Source organism: Emys orbicularis (genome assembly GCF_028017835.1).
Source record: "Emys orbicularis isolate rEmyOrb1 chromosome 1 unlocalized genomic scaffold, rEmyOrb1.hap1 SUPER_1_unloc_2, whole genome shotgun sequence".
NCBI lineage: Eukaryota > Metazoa > Chordata > Testudines > Emydidae > Emys > Emys orbicularis.
Window position 1 is genome coordinate 24,299 of NW_027045123.1, and position 6,000 is coordinate 30,298.

Genomic DNA, 6,000 nt, shown 5'->3' on the forward strand with positions numbered 1-6,000 from the left:
TTTCAACCAGGTGACCGTGAATGATATCACTCTCCTGAGGATAACAAAGAGCGATAAGGAATGGATGTTGTCTGCATGCCAGCAAACACCGGGACCATACGCTGCCATGCTTTGTTATGCAATGATTCCAGACTACGTGCTACTGGCCTGGCGTGGTAAAGTGTCCTACCATGGCGGACGGGATAAGGCAGCCCTCCCCAGAAACCTTTTGCAAAGGCTTTGGGAGTACATGAAGGAGAGCTTTCTGGAGATGTCCCTGGAGGATTTCCGCTCCATCCCCATACACGTTAACAGACTTTTCCAGTAGCTGTACTGGCCGCGATTGCCAGGGCAAATTAATCATTAATCATTAAACACGCTTGCTTTTAAACCATGTGTAATATTTACAAAGGTACACTCACCAGAGGTCCCCTGTGTGCCCACAGGGTCTTGGGTGAGTTCGGGGGTTACTGGTTCCAGGTCCAGGGTGATAAACATATCCTGGCTGTTGGAGAAACCGGTTTCTCCGCTTCCTTGCTGCTGTGAGCTATTTACATTATCTTCATCCTCATCTTCCTCGTACCCCGAACCCGCTTCCCTGTGTGTTTCTCCAGTGAGGGACTCATAGCACACGGTTGGGGTAGTGGTGGCTGCACCCCCTAGAATGGCATGCAGCTCCGCGTAGAAGCGGCATGTTTGCGGCTCAGCCCCGGACCTTCCGTTTGCTTCTCTGGCTTTGTGGTAGGCTTGCCTTAGCTCCTTAATTTTCACGCGACACTGCTGTGCGTCCCTGTTATGGCCTCTGTCCTTCATGGCCTTGGAGACCTTTTCTAATATCTTGCCATTTCGTTTACTGCTTTGGAGTTCAGCCAGCACTGATTCATCTCCCCATATGGCGAGCAGATCCCGTACCTCCCGTTCTGTCCATGCTGGAGCTCTTTTGCGATCCTGGGACTCCATCACGGTTACCTGTGCTGATGAGCTCTGCGTGGTCACCTGTGCTCTCCACGCTGAGCAAACAGGAAATGAAATTCAAACATTCGCGAGGCTTTTCCTGTCTACCTGGCCAGTGCATCTGAGTTGAGAGTGCTGTCCAGAGCGGTCACAATGAAGCACTGTGGGATAGCTCGCGGAGGCCAATAACGTCGAATTCCGTCCACACTAACCCAATTCCGACCCCCTAAGGCCGATTTTATCGCTAATCCCCTCGTCGGAGGTGGAGTAAAGAAACCGGTTTAAAGGGCCCTTTAAGACGAAAGAAAGGGCTTCGTCGTGTGAACGTGTCCAGGCTAAATTTGATTTAACGCGGCTAAAGTTGACCTAAACTCGTAGTGTAGACCAGGCCTCAGTGTCCTTAGAGCACGTGGGCAAGACTCACCAGCCAGCACCCAGGAAAGAATTCTCTGTAGTAACTCAGATCCCACCCCATCTAACATCCCATCACAGACCATTAAGCATATTTACCGCTAATAGTCAAAGATCAATTAATTGCCAAAATTAGGCTATCCCATCATACCATCCCCTCCATAAACTTATCAAGCTTAGGCCTGGTCTACACTAGGCTTTTATGTCGAATTTAGCGCCGTTACATCGAATTAACCCTGCACCCGTCCACACCACGAAGCTATTTAGTTCGACATATTGCTCTCTTAAATTCGACTTCTGTACTCCTCCCCAACGAGAGGAGTAGCGCTAAATTTGAAATGGCCATATCGAATTAGGCTAGGTGTGGATGGAAATCGACGCTAATAGCTCCGGGAGCTATCCCACAGTGCACCACTCTGTTGACGCTCTGGACAGCAGTCCGAGCTCGGATGCTCTGACCAGCCACACAGGAAAAGCCCCGGGAAAATTTGAATTCCTTTTCCTGTCTGGGCAGTTTGAATCTCATTTCCTGTTTGGACATCGTGGCGAGCTCAGCAGCACTGGCAACGATGCAGAGCTCTGCAGCAGAGATGGCCGTGCAATCCCAGAATAAAAAGAGGGCCCCAGCATGGACTGATCAGGAAGTCTTGGATCTCATCGCTGTGTGGGGCGATGAGTCTGTGCTTTCCGAGCTGCGCTCCAAAAGAAGGAATGCAAAGATCTACGAGAAGATCTCTAAAGCCATGGCAGAGAGAGGATACAGCCGGGATGCAACGCAGTGCCGCGTGAAAATCAAGGAGCTGAGACAAGGCTACCAAAAAAACAAAGAGGCAAACGGACGCTCCGGATCCCAGCCCCACACATCCCGTTTCTACGAGGCACTGCATTCCATCCTAGGTGCGGCCGCCACCACTACCCCACCACTGACCGTGGACTCTGAGGATGGGATATTGTCCGCGGCCGGTTCCTCGTCGGAAATGTTAGCGGACGGGGAAGATGAGGAAGGAGATGAGGAGGACGAGGCAGTCGACAGCGCTTGCAACGCTGATTTCCCCGACAGCCAGGAGCTCTTCATCACCCTTACCGAGATCCCCTACCAACCGTCCCCATCCGTTACCCCGATCACAGAATCAGGGGAAGGATCAAGCAGTAAGTGCTTTAAACATCTAAACATTTATTTTTAACAGAACTGGAATATTTATAATATTAACAATGGGTTTTTCATTAAGTCATTTAAACATGTAAACTTCTATTTTTAACAGAACTTGAATATTTATAATATCAACAATTGGTTTTTCATGATTTCGTTGCCTTAGGCGCTTAACTATTTAGTCCCAACTATTTAAAAAAAATCTAACAATGTCCGGATTTTCATGATTTTGCTGCCCAAGACGCTCCACTCTGTAGTCCCTGCCAGTACAGCTACACCAAAATCCGGTCTATATGTCCGGGAATTGACACGAAATCCTCATGGGAGATCTCAACGTAGGTCTCCTGGAGGTAATGTTCAAGCCTGTGCATCAGGTTCCTTGGCAGGGCGATCTTATTAGGTCCACCATGGTACGACACGTTTCCACGCCAGGACTCTATCAAGTACTCTGGGATCATTGCACGGCAGAGCATGGCGGCATACGGCCCTGGTTTCTGCATGCTCTCCCTAAGCATCCGTTCCCTGTCGCTCTCCGAGATCCTCATCAGGGTGATGTCGCTCATGACGCCCTGCTTTGAATTAGGGAGGGGAATGTTAGTATTGGGACTGCTTTACAGCCACGCGGTGGAGGCGGGAGAGGGGCAGCATACAGGGATCTTTCCCTGGGACAGCCGCGAGGGGGTGGGACAGGGGCAGAGCTCATGCTTCCCTGATTGCTGCCAGCAGAGACTGGCATTGCTTTCAATGCGAAAGGAGCCCAGTGCTACTATTAAAGTTTTAAGCAGCCACAACTCTACGGCTTACCATGGTTGCCTGCTACACAAGTTCAGGTGTCCTGCCCCGCTTCTCAGATCGCAACTGCAAGACCCCAGGCACTGAAGGCGAGGGCCGAAAATTCGACCTTGTCCTGAGTGCGCATGTGAGAGGTGCAGTGCATGGTCTTGTTCACAGAGAAAGACTATGTTCTTTGTTCACAACTTCATTTATCTGTCTCAGGAATTCACTCCCTTTTTCCCATTCCCACAGACACATCTGCGACTGTCTCCCAACCCAGCCTGGCATCACACTCCCAGAGGCTAGCGCAGATTAGGCGGAGGAAGAAGAAGACGCGTGAGGACATGTTCTCAGAACTAATGGACTGCTCCAGAGCCCAGGCAGCCCAGCAGACAGAGTGGAGGGAGAACTTGTCCCAAATGCACCGAGCAATCATGGAACGGGAGGAGAGGTGGCGTCAGGAAGACCAGCAGGCGACTCAAACGCTGCTTGGACTAATGAGGGAGCAAACGGACACGCTCCGGCGCCTTGTGGATGTTCTGCAAGACCGGAGGCAGGAGGACAGAGCCCCGCTGCAGTCTATCTCTAACCGCCCTCCCCCGCCACCAAGTCCCACACCCCCCTCACCCAAAGTACAAAGAAGGAAGGGCGGCAAGGGCCGTTAAAACTTTCAGTCAACCCCTGCAGACTGCTCTAGCACTAGAAGGCTCTCATTCCCCAAAATTTGAAAAGTCCTTTCCTACCCACCTCACACAAGCCCCCGTCCAAGTCTCACCCCCCCCCCCGTTTCATGTGTGGTTCATAATAAAATATTCGTTTCTGTTAATTACTGTTTCCATGATTTTCTTTTGGAGGAGACTCTGTCTGAAGGGGGGGAAGGTGCTTGGTAATTGGACAGGACAGTCACCTTCAGCAGGGTACAGAGGCGGGGGCAAGTCCAGCATCAGGACACATACACAGTGCAGTCACCAGTTGCCCTGGTCAGTCTGGGAGGTGGTTTTCATGTTCTGTGTGTGTGGGGGGGGGGTTGATCTGTGACTTTGTGGTGGGGGAGGGCAGTTAGAGATGTTATGCCGCGGTCCTTATCCTGGATCACAGAGCCACGCAGCAGGGGATCTGTAACCCTCCTCCCCCTGCCATAAAGTCACATAGCCGACACATACACGCAGTCCCACCCAGGAGTGCTGGCAGGCTCCGCTGAAACAACCAGTCCACCACTGCGGAGCCTGTCATTCCTGGAGTTTAGAAGCATCATTTGCATCAGAACACTAAACCCGCCCCCCGCCACAGTCTGCGTCCCCGGTTTAAAACATTCCAGCGAAAACAGTAATAAAGACAACGGTGTTCATTAACAAAACAGAACAGATTTTATTTTTTGGGAAGGTGGTGAAGGGGGTATGTAACTTGGAAGGATAGTCAACATTAACTGGGTAAAGAAACGGGGGCAGGTTCAGCTTCTGTGTCCACTAACTGAACAGTCACTGGTTACCCTGCTCACTCAGGAACCTAGCTTTCAAAGCCTCCCGGATGCACAGCGCGTCCCGCTGGGATCTTCTAATCGCCCGGCTGTCTGGCTGGGCGTAATCAGCAGCCAGGCTATTTGCCTCAACCTCCCACCCCGCCATAAAGGTCTCCCCCTTGCTCTCACACAGATTGTGGAGCACACAGTAAGCTGCTATAACAATGGGGATATTGGTTTCGCTGAGATCACAGCGAGTCAGTAAGCTTCTCCATCTCCCCTTGAGACGGCCAAAAGCACACTCCACCACCATTCTGCACTTGCTCAGACGGTAGTTGAACAGTTCTTTTTCAGTGTCCAGGGCGCCAGTATAGGGCTTCATGAGCCAGGGCATTAGCGGGTAGGCTGGGTCCCCGAGGATCACTGTAGGCATCTCCACATCCCTAAGACTTATTTTGTGGTCCGGGAAGTAAATACCTTCCTGCAGCCGTCTAAACAGACCAGAGTTCCTGAACACGCGAGCGTCATGAACCTTGCCCGGCCATCCGACGTTGATGTTTGTAAAACGTCCCCGATGGTCCACCAGTGCTTGCAGCACCATTGAAAAGTAGCCCTTTCTGTTAATGTACTGGCTGGCCTGGTGGTCCGGTCCCAGGATAGGGATGTGAGTCCCATCTATAGCCCCACCGCAGTTTGGGAATCCCATCGCGGCGAAGCCATCTATGATGACCTCCACGTTTCCCAAGGTCACTACCTTTGAGAGCAGTACCTTGACGATTGCCTTGGCTACTTGCATGACAACAACCCCCACGGTAGATTTGCCCACACCAAAGTGGTTCGCGACTGACCGGTAGCTGTCCGGCGTTGCAAGCTTCCAGAGGGCTATGGCCACTCGCTTCTGGACAGTCAGGGCTGCTCGCATCCGGGTGTCCTTGCGCTTCAGGGCAGGGGACAGCAACTCACAAAGTTCGAGGAAAGTCCCCTTCCGCATGCGAAAGTTTCGCAGCCACTGGGATTCATCCCAGACCTGAAGCACTATGCGGTCCCACCAGTCCGTGCTTGTTTCCAGGGCCCAGAATCGCCGTTCCACAATATCCACAAGACCCATTGCCACCGTGATGTCCTGGGCGCTGGGTCTCATGGTTTCTGACAGCTCTGTGCTACTCTCCGACTTCAGGCCCTCACGGCGGTGCCGTAGCCTCCTCTCCTGATTTCTCTGCATCTGCCTCAGGGAAAGGTGTATGATAACCTGTGAGGTGTTGAGAACGGCCAC